At 42.2% G+C, this 12,117-nt stretch overlaps 1 long non-coding RNA gene across 1 annotated transcript; it reads left to right on the top strand.

Moving 5' to 3' along the window:
• The first annotated feature begins 2,039 nt into the window (after positions 1 to 2,039).
• LOC133965517 (uncharacterized) lies at positions 2,040 to 11,723 on the top strand. The gene is made up of 3 exons (XR_009923872.1): positions 2,040 to 2,996; positions 6,130 to 6,329; positions 11,598 to 11,723. It is a non-coding gene; the product is annotated as an uncharacterized LOC133965517 (long non-coding RNA).
• The last annotated feature ends 394 nt before the right edge of the window (positions 11,724 to 12,117 follow it).

Raw genomic sequence — 12,117 nt, forward strand, 5'->3', positions numbered from 1 at the left:
GGGTCAGTGGTGGAGGGCTGTACACTGCCCGAGGAGCAGGTTGGAACAGCAGCTTTAAGGTTTGGTTGCAAAATCTTTGAAACTAACTGAAGTCTATGTGACATTTTGGCCTGAAAACTACTTAGTTGCCTTGTACAATGTTTAACATGGATGTGGACACATTCAAAGTCAGCACTTTAACCTCATACTTATTTTCATTTCAAATCCAATGTGCTTGTTTCAGAGAAGCCCTTAAATTCAGCGTGCCTCAGTGTCCACACACTTACAGACTGCACTGTAAGCGCTCTGTGAGGCTTTCCACCATCAGTGAATTTGGAGTAATTTGAAACATCAGCATAATTACCATAAACACACCACACTGTACTTAGCAGAAAAGCTGTTTAATGGGAAAACGGGAATCTGTTTCCAGCACAAACAGCGTCAGAGCGTAGGTATCCGAGCTGATGACCTCACACGCACAACAGTTAAAACACAGCACTAACAATACATTACCTGTAAATGCTCTGAGTAAATACTATAAGCACTTGAGGCAAGGGGGCAGTGTAACAACTTGAATGAGTTTGTGCCCATGCGTGTGTGTGCATGTGTGTGTGTGTGTGTGTGTGTGTGTGTGTGTGTGTGTGTGTGTGTGTGTGTGTGTGTGTGTGTGTGTGTGTGTGTGTGAAGTGCAATACAGTAGCTGTGTACCCGGGGCTCTCATCCAAACAGCTGGTACCCATCTGTTTCTTCTTCTCCTCCTGCGGCCTGTGGCTCAGGGAGCGAGGTGCATTGGCATGCGGCGTCTGGGTCTGAACCAATGGTGGGGAGGTATGTGCTGCAGGAGTGTGCGTGTGTATATAATGTGGTTTATGAGGAACGAGTGCTCCTGTGTGTATGTGTGGTTTCGCACTGGACTGTGTGTGTGTGTGTGTGTGTGTGTGTTTAGTGGGAAGCAATAATTACATTATGTATCCACCCTAATATCACTGATACACAGTCATAGGTTACAGCAAACATCTGAAAGGACCCTGATTCCCCTTTTATTGCCATTCTTCGACCAGAAGTGACTCATTGCGGAGGAGAGCACAGTTTTTCCATTTACTGTTTATGTAAATCACATAGGCTGCACATAATGTTTGCCATCACCGTCCAGATTTTTTTCATTACTTTATGGTTTTATTGGCATGATCACTACCTGAAAATATGTGCCTTCCTTCACAGAAAGACATCCAAAATTTAGAGTCTTATGATGCTTTTAACAGAAAAAGGCTGGTGCTGCCTGAGGTGGTATTTCCGCTGGATGAGGAAGTCGATGGCTGGAGAATGTTGAGTGCTTGAGGATCACGATCATCTTTATTGATGTAGAGAATGTTATGTCTGAGACTTTGCGGATAAAACAAAGTTTCTTCCAATTGGTTTAATAAGACTGTTGTCTGGAGGAGCTGATCAAGTGATCCATGACTTCCCTTGAGCTCAATCCCACTTTTAACAGAATTTGAGGAGGTGTTTGTTTTAGCTCCACTGGAGGGCAGTGTTGGACTTGGTTCATCTTGTGACTGTTGCAGGTGAAAGTGTGTTTCAGTGAGTGTGTGTCAATAAAAATAAAAACAAAGTCAGTAGGACTGATGCTGCCTCTCTTTTCTTCCCTCTCCCTTGCTCAGGATGTCCCCAAATGACGCATTCACCTTGAAAAGGTTATGGGGGTCAGGTCTGCTCATTTGGGGGGGACTCCTGTGGTCTAACTGCAGTTCACAACTGTCCCAGCATCCCTTGTTCAGCACTAAATTATATGGCGATTCAGCGAGCTGCAGACTCAGGGACACCTGTCCACTGATCTATTTTAGGATTTGACATTTGGAAAGAGAGTCTGGTGGAGAGGAACACAGAGTAAATGGTCAGGTGACTTAACTGTGTTTTTCCTCCTTTTTTGCCCAGGGCCCCTGTGTGCCCTGCTGCTCACCGGCGTTTGTTTTCAGTGCAGTGTTTTTCATTTTCCTTGTGCTCAGCACTCATGCCACCCCTTGGAGTGTTCCAGCCAGCTCCCTGACTCCACAGCCTGCTCCTATCTGCTGTGTTCTCTTAGAATCCTAAACAAAGTGCAAACTGTATGAACATGGATGACAAGAGAAATGACAGAGACTGAGCTTGTTGCTGTCTCTATCCTCTGGGGCGCCCTTTCAGCTCAGGGGCTGCAGAGGAGGTTTTGTTTCCGTCCCTGTCCATTGGTCTGTGTTGTTTGGTCTGTCAGGAGGACTACACACTTTATGAAGGATCATCCTGATGTCATCATCATGTGATACCACCGAGATGTGTTGTCTCCACATAAATCATCATAAACACAATCATCATCATTGCAGTCTAAATCTTGACACTTCATTACACTCTCACGTCTGCAGAGTCCCGCAGAATCCACAGTGCTCAGCCCGGGACCAGCAGGAGAACTAATCGAACCTGAGCAGTGAGTCATGCAGCTTTTCACCGCAGCACCAGACCCTGCTGGTGGAGAGGCGCCGGTAATTGCTCTCGATCGGTTCCGTCAGTGTCTCCACTGCAGGTGGAGGACGCCTTCCTCCTGTGTCCTCTGCAGCCATGGAGGTAAGGAGCGGCATGTCGCAGCCTTGGGGTGTCAGCTAACACATGCATGACGGATAGAGTTCAAGAGTCCTGTGAATTCAGTGGTGTCGCCATGACGCTGGACGGGAAAGCGGGAGCAGGTCCAGCAGAGAAACATCAGATGACTGCGGATCCAGCGCCGCGGGTCTCCTGCACGGTCCTGCCTCCTGTCAGAGGAGTGGCTGCTTCTTCATTATAACCGGCACACACGTGCTATTCGCTGTCACGGAGAGACAAACACACACACACACACACACACACACACACAAACACACAGGCTGGCATACGTTGACTCGTATTTGTCCTGGTTGGCTGCAACCTGGAAGACGCAGAGTGGAGCAGCGGTTCATGAATTGATGGCTGTTTGACAGGCTTTTTACGCACCGATCCGACGGAGCAGTCAGGTAAGACTGTGAGTGCGAGCGTGTACGAGTGCGTTTGTGTGTTTGTTTGTCTTTGGCCTTACCGTTCAAGAAATACAGGTAGTTTATAATGCTTTACTCGGTGAATCATCCTACAAGTTTCTGTTGTGTTCCTCAGGGATCACTTTGTTGCAGGAGTCTACGGTTATTTGAAATGACACAGTCTTTGGAGCCTTGAGGAAAATATGCGAAGTTCAATTGCACCAAATTGACCCTGGCCCCAGGGACCAATCAGACGACAGCCCCCCCCCCCCGTCCTTTTTTTTTCATTTACACCCAAAAAAATCATACTGTCAGGATCCGCAGTTTGACTATGATTGAGATCTCTTTCACAGTACAATATTTATGAGGCAATTAGAAGACCTTCTTTTATTATTATCAAACACAGGCCATTCATTTTTGTGTGTCACGGCTGTGTGCTCTGTAATCTATTATGTCCATACCTCAAGCTGGTGGGCCATTTCTCACTGAATAGAAAATCTGTCTCATCTCAAAAGGATCACATGCCATGATATTAACTGTAATTGTACACTTAATTTAATGCTGAAGCAAGTTAAAGTCGTCTAATATTATGCAGTAGCCTGTTATTTATGTTTTGCATTCAAAGGGAGTCAATGGTAAATAAGGGTCCAGACAAGAAACAATAATGTCATGCCATGGGAAAATTTGCATCAATTAACTAAAGCAGCGCTCTTCTTATTATATTGTCGTCCATCTATGTCTGTCTGTTCTGTGATGACATCATGATCTCAATGTTCGCCCCCAACGGGCCACAACATTTGCATATGCACAGCTATCTTCTTAAAGCACTGCACTTTGAACTCAGGTCAGCTGTGACAACATTGGAGCTTCATGTACATGATACAACCAACAGCATGCATGCAACCAAGCTCGCTGAGCAGTGTATTAGTCCTTTCATTAGGTGTGTCTCAGTCATAAAATACTTACAGAGATATGTCTTTATCCAGGTCATTCAGCTCTCATTAATATTCATGTTGACAGAAAGTAAAGAGATTTGCGCCATGCCTCGAAGTGAAGGACAGTGTCGGATCAGCAAGTCTCTCAGGAAACACCACTTCACTGTTCTTTACCAGACACACAGTGTTTAGGAGTGCTGCTGATAGTGACTCATTCAACCACCGTGTGTTGGCGGAGCACAGGTTAATTAGTGAAGGTTGTGTTTTCACTGGACCAGCCACTAAGGTGTGTATCTTACCTTTGGTTGTGTTTGGCCTTGTCTCAACACACACCTTTTAAATGCTATTATTACATCGCCAACTGTTGGGTTTTAATTGCAAACATATTAAATATTAATGGGGCATAGAGAAAGTATGATATGATGTGGAGTGAGTTGTATTATTTTTCCTTAATAAAGATGATTGATAAGCAGCTTTATTACTCTATAATGCTGCACATGACTGGTAAATATTTAACCTCAATGCGAAAGTCAGAGATTGAACAAATACTCAAAACAAAATCAACACTGAGGGATTTTGCAGATATTGTTTTTCTTGTTGAGGGGAGATCTGCATAGTTTAACAAAGATCAGTTTTGCCCAATGATAATCATAATACAGAATACTGCTTGTCATATTACAAACACATTATTTTCTTTGACTGATTATGTGGTTGGAGTCTGTATAGCTGCTGCAAAATGTTTCTTTCAGTGTATAGCTTACCGATAGTTAGGAATGTTTCTTCATCTCACTATTTTGCATGAGCAGGTTAAGGTCCATTCAGTTCTGTTTTTGTGGTCATGGAGACCAGTAGATGCCTACTGATCTGATCTCTAAAAGTATACACAAAGTGTGTCTGTGCCCTGTATTTTGCATTTTATGGCACTCTCTAACACCAAGCCCTTTTATAAGTTTTATCTTGCTGTGCAGGTAGTGTTAGTTAAACATTAGAGGAGTGAGGTCACATGACATGAAAGAAGAAGCTGACACAGTAACAGCTGAGCTGAATCTGCTTGGTTCACAAACCCATAAGTGTGGCGTTAAAGCATTTTGTGTACTTTAAGAAGCCTTGGACAACTTGTGAGCAATGACTGTACCTTCCAATATCATAACCAGGACTATAAGTTGGGTGCTGCTCTTGTTCTAAGGGTTTTCAAACTAAGCTTTATCAATAGTTTAGAAATATATTTTTTACAGAAAATACTCTACAATAGCACTAGGAATGTGCGTTTGATTAAATAGTCTTCATCGATCGTCGGGAGAATTAATGACTGAATGATTTTCGATTAATCATTCATATTTTCAAGTTCAAAAATTCACTATTTATAGGCTATAATAAAAAGAAGGGAAAAAACAAAACGTGTTTCCTCATTGAGATCTTTATTACAAGATGAACAAAATATGCGCTGCCGTACTCTTAAGCAGCGGCGCTGACAGCTATAATACTTAGGTCTGACAGGTTTTGCCAAATGTAACTCAAAACTATCAAACAAGGCACCGAGTTGAGAAATCTTCATAAAAATAACCAGTAACTCTCATACAACCTCAGCACCAGCCTACGGGTTTGTGTTGAGAAAGATGAGCATGTTAACATGTGCTGGGGTCCGACGCGAACGCAGCCTGATGAGCCAGCCGCCGAAAAAACTCGCTCTGAGGTGACTGACGGCCCTGTGATACACAGGTAGCTCCATGCCAACTTGGCTAGCCTGGCCGCGGCTCCAGTGTTTGCGCTCCCCTCGACCGTGTCAGACAACGCAGGCTCCTTGTCTCCCCCAGTCTCGGGGATAGCTTTGCAGTGTTGGCAGTGAACCAAGTAATTTTTTTTTAACTCAAAAGGGTCCCACTCTACCCTTCGCCATGACCTCTTCATGTTTACTTTGGAAATGGAAATACATGGTAACTCGCAGCCAGTCGCAGGTAACTAAGTAGGCCTGTGGCGTTTTTTTCAAACACTGCCCCCCGTGGTCAAATGTGTAATTAGTGAATTTCTTGATGAAAAAATTATTTCATCGACGAAATTCTTAATAATCAATTAATCGATCGTCGTTTAATTATGCCCCTCCCTGAATAGCACCAATGAATCATTGTTACCAAGAAGCTCTCTATGATTATGATTATTATGGTTATCAAACACACTGCCCTTTTATCACTCCGGTATAGGTAGATGATGGCGTCCCATAAAGATAGACGCAGGGATCAAACCCCACAGGAGGAAAACTACGGAGAGAGGAGCAGCGGCGCCCCCTGTCCTGGAGACACCCTGCCCTGGAACCTGTCCAAACACCAGAGGGTCAAACGCTCTAAGTCGGCCTCAGGGGACGTCCTGGATCCAGCAGAGAGGGCTGTGATTCGTATTGCAGGTAGGATAAATAAACTTGTTTTAACCGTATCTATAAGCGACTAATATTTGACCCCCAGTGGTTGAAGGTGTCACTTGTTGTGTGTAGTACAACTCGATCTCACTGTCTAGGCTTGACAACACGTATTGTAAGTGTTAGTACAAAAGTATGAGGGACACAAAATTAAAGTAGAGATGAATAAATAAATGCAGGAATGAATAATTATATACCTGAATGAATGGATAATAAATGGAGCGACCCCTGTGGGCTAGTTCAGGTAGCCAACTCGAGCTGCGCTGCTCCAATCATTCATCATTTTAAATTTTGTCCTTTGAGCCAATGATCGAGGCAAGAGGATATCGAGATTGTAGCTGGCAAGCTAAATGGTAGCATGGTGGGAACAAGCTAGCATCAGTCACAATTCTCTACTGTTAGCTCGCACCTTCCAAGTTGTCTTGAGAAGTTCCTGTAGAAGGAAAAGAAAAGCTGTTTTAGCCGCTAACTGTCATGTAGCAAGCTCATTAGTGTAGTTAAAAAAACAAAAATAGGTTCCTGAAGAAAGACATTTGCAAAGATGAATCTTTTGGCAGATTAATTGTTTATTTGTGTTGAAGTGAAGGAGGTTAGGATGAAATAAATAGTTCTTCCTGACTATCCTCTCATCAAATTTAGCATTTTAAGATGGAATACCGTCAATTCCACAAATCTGCATGTAAACGTTCGACTCAATGTGTAACATTTACTTCGACACCATGAGCAGATTCACTGATCACAGTGATTCCATTAGAATGATTGTTTGCGATACAACATTGCATCGTTCTCCCACTATCTGGACTTAAAGCCAAATAACAAAAAAATGAGTGCTACCATCTTGCACATTCAGAGCCAGAGTCTGCGCCACAGTAGCAATCAGGTGATGGAACTGCGGTAGTGAGATCCCGCCGATACACTCATTTGACCAATCGTTAGTCGGTGTCAATCATGATGTATTACCTCGTTTTATATAGAATCAAATAACAAACCTATTTAAAGCCAAACTTACTGGAAATATGTGTGATCAGTGTGATATGAACAACCTAAAATGACAGAAACCATCTTTGAGCACAATTTACACGTTCTTTGACTTTTTCAGTTTGGCTTATCTCACATTATTAAATATAGAGGAGGCAGGATTTACGACCTATGCTTCAGCCAGCCACCAGTTGGCAACCAAGACACTTTGGCTTCACTCAAGGGGGGGCAGCCATGTTGTACATCTTTATATTCAGTCTAGGGATCTGGGGTGACCAGGCCAAACAGAGAGAGATAAACATCTCCGTGGTCACAGCTGCGGCCGACATGAGCCTTTAAATCAAAAGAGGTCTTTGAAAAATTGCAACTTATCTTAAAAGAGCGATAATAACCCACAGAGACAGCTGAGAAATGTGAGCAATAATGTAGAGTGGTTTATAGATCATGTGTATGCACTAGCAGTGGGTGTTAAGTGAGGTGTTGTGTTGTTGACGGTTCATTCCTTTGAAATAAGAACCTTCATCAGCAGAGAGGGAAACAAATATTTCATAATGGCAACTCATCAATGAAAAGCCACTGAAAATACATTTACTAGTTATGTCGGCGCCATTTTTATGTTAGGGGAATGTTCTTGTTTGCCTTCTTGGTAGAACTTGGCAAACTACATGACTTCGGTTGGTATTTAAGATACTGACATCTGAACTGGTCACACATCTGTATTAGTACAATTGTTTTTAGGTGTGTGCTTGTTTTTAAAATAGCAACAAGAAGTTCCTGTGTTTTGAGATGTTAGATATTATAAAACCATGTAAATGAGTGGAGTTCTTTGTGTGATAGTGGGATTGGTTGAGAACAGTATTAATGTTGAAGGTCAGGTGGGATGCTCCTGTCTGCTTTAGTCTTACTATGCATTTTAAACTGCCTTGACCTGCACTCTGCAGCTTTAAATGTCAGGTCACTGAGGAACAATTAACCTTGTAAGTGATACTGTAGGTGGGAAAATAGGAAACCAAGAGTATTGTTTTGTACATACATGCGTAAGGTACTTCTTTCTACGTTGCAGACTGATGATTGGTTTTGCCATCTGTAGAGGATATATACATAAAGACAAGGACAGCAGCAGAAACAGTTTTCCATGTGCGAGGTGTGGTTTCTTTTTCTGGAACAATAGGCTGGGATCCTGTCCAATCCACTGCAGGGATGCTGGGAGCACATTATTTATTTACACTATGGGCGCACAGGGCCATCTCTGTGATGTGCGGTTTGCCTGTAGCCAAGTGTTAGATGCTTTTACACAGTAAAGAATCCAGAGAAGGCTTCATGTAAAGTGAATTATCTTTACCTCTCTTACATGATGACTCGTTGCTAATTTGAAATCTTGAATTCCCTTTAAGGGGCCTAAATCATATGGCATGTACACATATGTCTGTGTAATAACAAAGTTAATTAAAAGTCACCATTACAGTTCAGTGCAGTACAGCCAGTAACAGGGGTTATGAATATAGAAACCACATTACATTTCTTTGAAAAATGTGTTTCATTATGAGGTCATCTAAAAAATTCAAAAGTTTAATAGCAGTATGACTTCTTTGTCATTGTTTCACAGAAATAAGATGTACAGTTCTCCCACCACAATGAAGTAATGTGCTAATTTTCATCGTGCCAATTTCTGCCCAGCCAGTCTTTGATCATGTTTGTTTTGGAACGCTGTGCTCCTGCCGGGCTAAGAGGAAGTCTGGATAACTTTAGCACCTACAATAGGCCTGTGTCCACATCCTCTATTTCTTGTCCTCCATCCTGCAGAAGGCCATGTCGGGCTGTGTCAGCACCGATGGATGAGGCTGAGCTTTTGTTGTCCGCTCTGCTGACTGACTTACTGTCTGACTGTATATGATGAGCATGGGCTCGAGGGTTACACAGTGTTTGTGAGCCACCCAACGTGTGGTCGAGGCAGCTCTCTGGTTCTCTGGTTATGTCCAAGACTGGTTTATTGTGCATTCACATGCTCCTCAGAAGGTACCATTTCCAGAGTTGTAAAGTCGTAGTTCTAAATGTTGTATATCTGTCGAACTGAAGAATGCAAAATGCCTCCTTTTTTTAAACTAGCTGAGGGCGGTTCCTTTGATTGCGATTAACTGTTCTAGTCTCTGTTGTAAGATGTGATCATCGAAAGTGTAAAATCTAACAAGTGCAAAAATACTTAATGGAAAGTAAGGTACATCCACAGAATGAAGTAAAACAGCAGTTTAAGATAGTATCAGTTATTGTTTGTAGGCAACATTTACTGCAACCAAAAGGTGCATGTTCGAATTGAAAAGGAGTTCAGGTAGATTCAGTAACAGTTATTTGGAGGTAAGAGGTGGGTTGGCTTGTGATATAGATGGGTGGGGGGGATGATGGGTGAGTCTTTACTGCTAGAGGTGGAGGTGAGTGGGTGGGGATGTGTGGGATGGTACAGTTCTTGTTATCTGAAGGTGGAGGGGGGTACAGGTTTTATTGGTGTAGTTTAATGGTTTAGTGATTTAGTGGTTGATGGTGGTTGCTCGGGTCGGAGAATGGTACAGTCCATGAGGGCGAGGGCAGAGAGTTCAGCATCCTGACAGCCGGGTGGATGAAGCTGCTCTGAAATCTGGTGGAGCTAGGGGCTCCGGAATCGTTTCCCAGACGGAAGGAGACTGATGTGGGGGGTGTGAGGGGGGGAGTTGGGTCACACACAATGCAGGTGGCTTGTGATTGTGAATACTTCCCTACAAGTTGGCATTTGTTCAAAGCATCACTCAGTCTTAAACAGCTCAACAAAGCCATGCTGTGGCCTATCAGTCTCATTTAGCGTAGTGTGGCAGCTGGGGCAATGCTTAACTGTAGAAAGGAAAGTGTAAAGTGGCAAACGTACTTGCTAAGCCCAAAGTTGCTACTTAGAAAACATTGGAATATGAAGTTGTTATTTAGCTTTAATGGAGCCTCACAAAGTTGCTTTGGCTATATTCATGGACTAATCCCATTCTCTTTTTAAGAAACTGTAAAAACGCAGCAAAACGGTTCACAATATTTGCCAATATAACTCTGTGAGTCTGTGACCTGGCAGAGGTGTGTGTGTCTCGACTTGAACAGGTCAGGTGTTCTTTTTGGTGTCTTGTAAGCTAGTGTATCTGATACATGATGACCCCTCTCAACTTTATAGATATATAGATTATAGATTATAGATCTGAATTAGTTATTAATATACATCTATCTTTCTAATGATCTTCAAACAGGAAATTAGACACTGTTCTAATTACCTGTGGGAACAGGCTGTTCAAATGAGATGAGAGCTTGATTGAGACTTGATGTTAAACGAGGGCCTTAGTTAAATACCACGGGATCTATTACCTCAAACTGTGACAATAGCAGGTGAGTAGAAACTGGAACTATAATGAGACTCTCAGATCATCTTATCCACAGGCCTTAATAGAAAGTGAAACATATTTAGGCAATAAAGACGGTATATAATAGTCCTTTTGGCTGCTGGATCCAGTGGATCAGTAAAAGCTCTCAAGTCAGTCAGCTGTCTGACTGGCAATACAGAGGAAATACTGGCCACTGTATGGCTTTGGGGTTGGTACAAGAACAGGTCAGAGGTCAACCCTGATCCTGGTCAGAGGGAATGTGAAGTGTCCTCTGGTCTGCAACATAACTCATTATAAGATCAGATGCTCCAACCTGCCCCCCTGTGGTCGAATATTCACCTTCACTTTAGGGACACAGCAATATTAAAGTGAAAGATCTCCAGAAATATTTTCCAGAAACCTAGCTGAGTAAGCTGTGACATTATAACATTGTCTTAATCACACTTTTCAAGCTACAGTTTTATGATACAATGTAGTGACTGAAAGTTTGGGCATAACACACACAAACTTTAGTTTACCTTTGAATTCACTATTGGCCTAATAATCACAAACAGTTTCAAGAGGAAAACTGCACTTAAATGTGTTTTTGGAGCTGTACGCTAAACCAAATTATATGACTGCTGTTCTATGAAATACATAAATGCAGGTTTTATGGTCTGCTTTATTACTTAAATTATTAGAACAATCTACATTTGTGGTTTGAACAAAGCCACCCAGTGTTTCAAACCGTCCAGGACCTTTCAGGTTCAATGCCTCCGGAGAGTCTCCATTTAGTTAGCACCCTTAATCATAGGTGGGCCAGCAGCGACCCCTTGAGAGTGGGAATCTGAAAATCTTTTTTAAATCTTTTCTACAAGTAAATCCATAAAGCACCTCAATGTTTACATTTCAGAGACGTCCCCTCCTCTCCTGTCCATCGGCTGCCTCCCACTCACACACTGTTTGAACTGCTGGCTTAGACAGGCTCCTGTGGCAGAGGTTTGAAAGCTACGATGCTGCATCAGAAGACAGATGCCACATAGGTTTCCTTTTATATTTCTGAATGTAATAAAAATGTAGAAATGCCCTGATTGTCAAAAATTGTTTTCATATCCTTGTGAGCTTGGTCTACCCCTATAGAAATTGAATTAGTTTTTTCATGCACATTACAGAAAACAGGTTCACCCTTTGAGCAACGACACACTTGTTGCATGGAACGATAATCACACTCTTACATGATTGAAAAAAACCCATTAAGTTTCAAGTTAATTTCCTAAATTGAAGTTGAAATATTAATTTTAAATACTTGGTAAGAAATGCAGTCCAAATTTAACTACCCATGAGCAAGTTAGAAATACAAATTATTATTTATTATTTTTAATAACTGTTACATTCAACTTTTTCAAGACCTTTAATGTTTAATAAAAAAAAAT

The sequence above is a fragment of the Platichthys flesus genome, chromosome 11 (genome assembly GCF_949316205.1).
Source record: "Platichthys flesus chromosome 11, fPlaFle2.1, whole genome shotgun sequence".
Lineage (NCBI taxonomy): Eukaryota > Metazoa > Chordata > Actinopteri > Pleuronectiformes > Pleuronectidae > Platichthys > Platichthys flesus.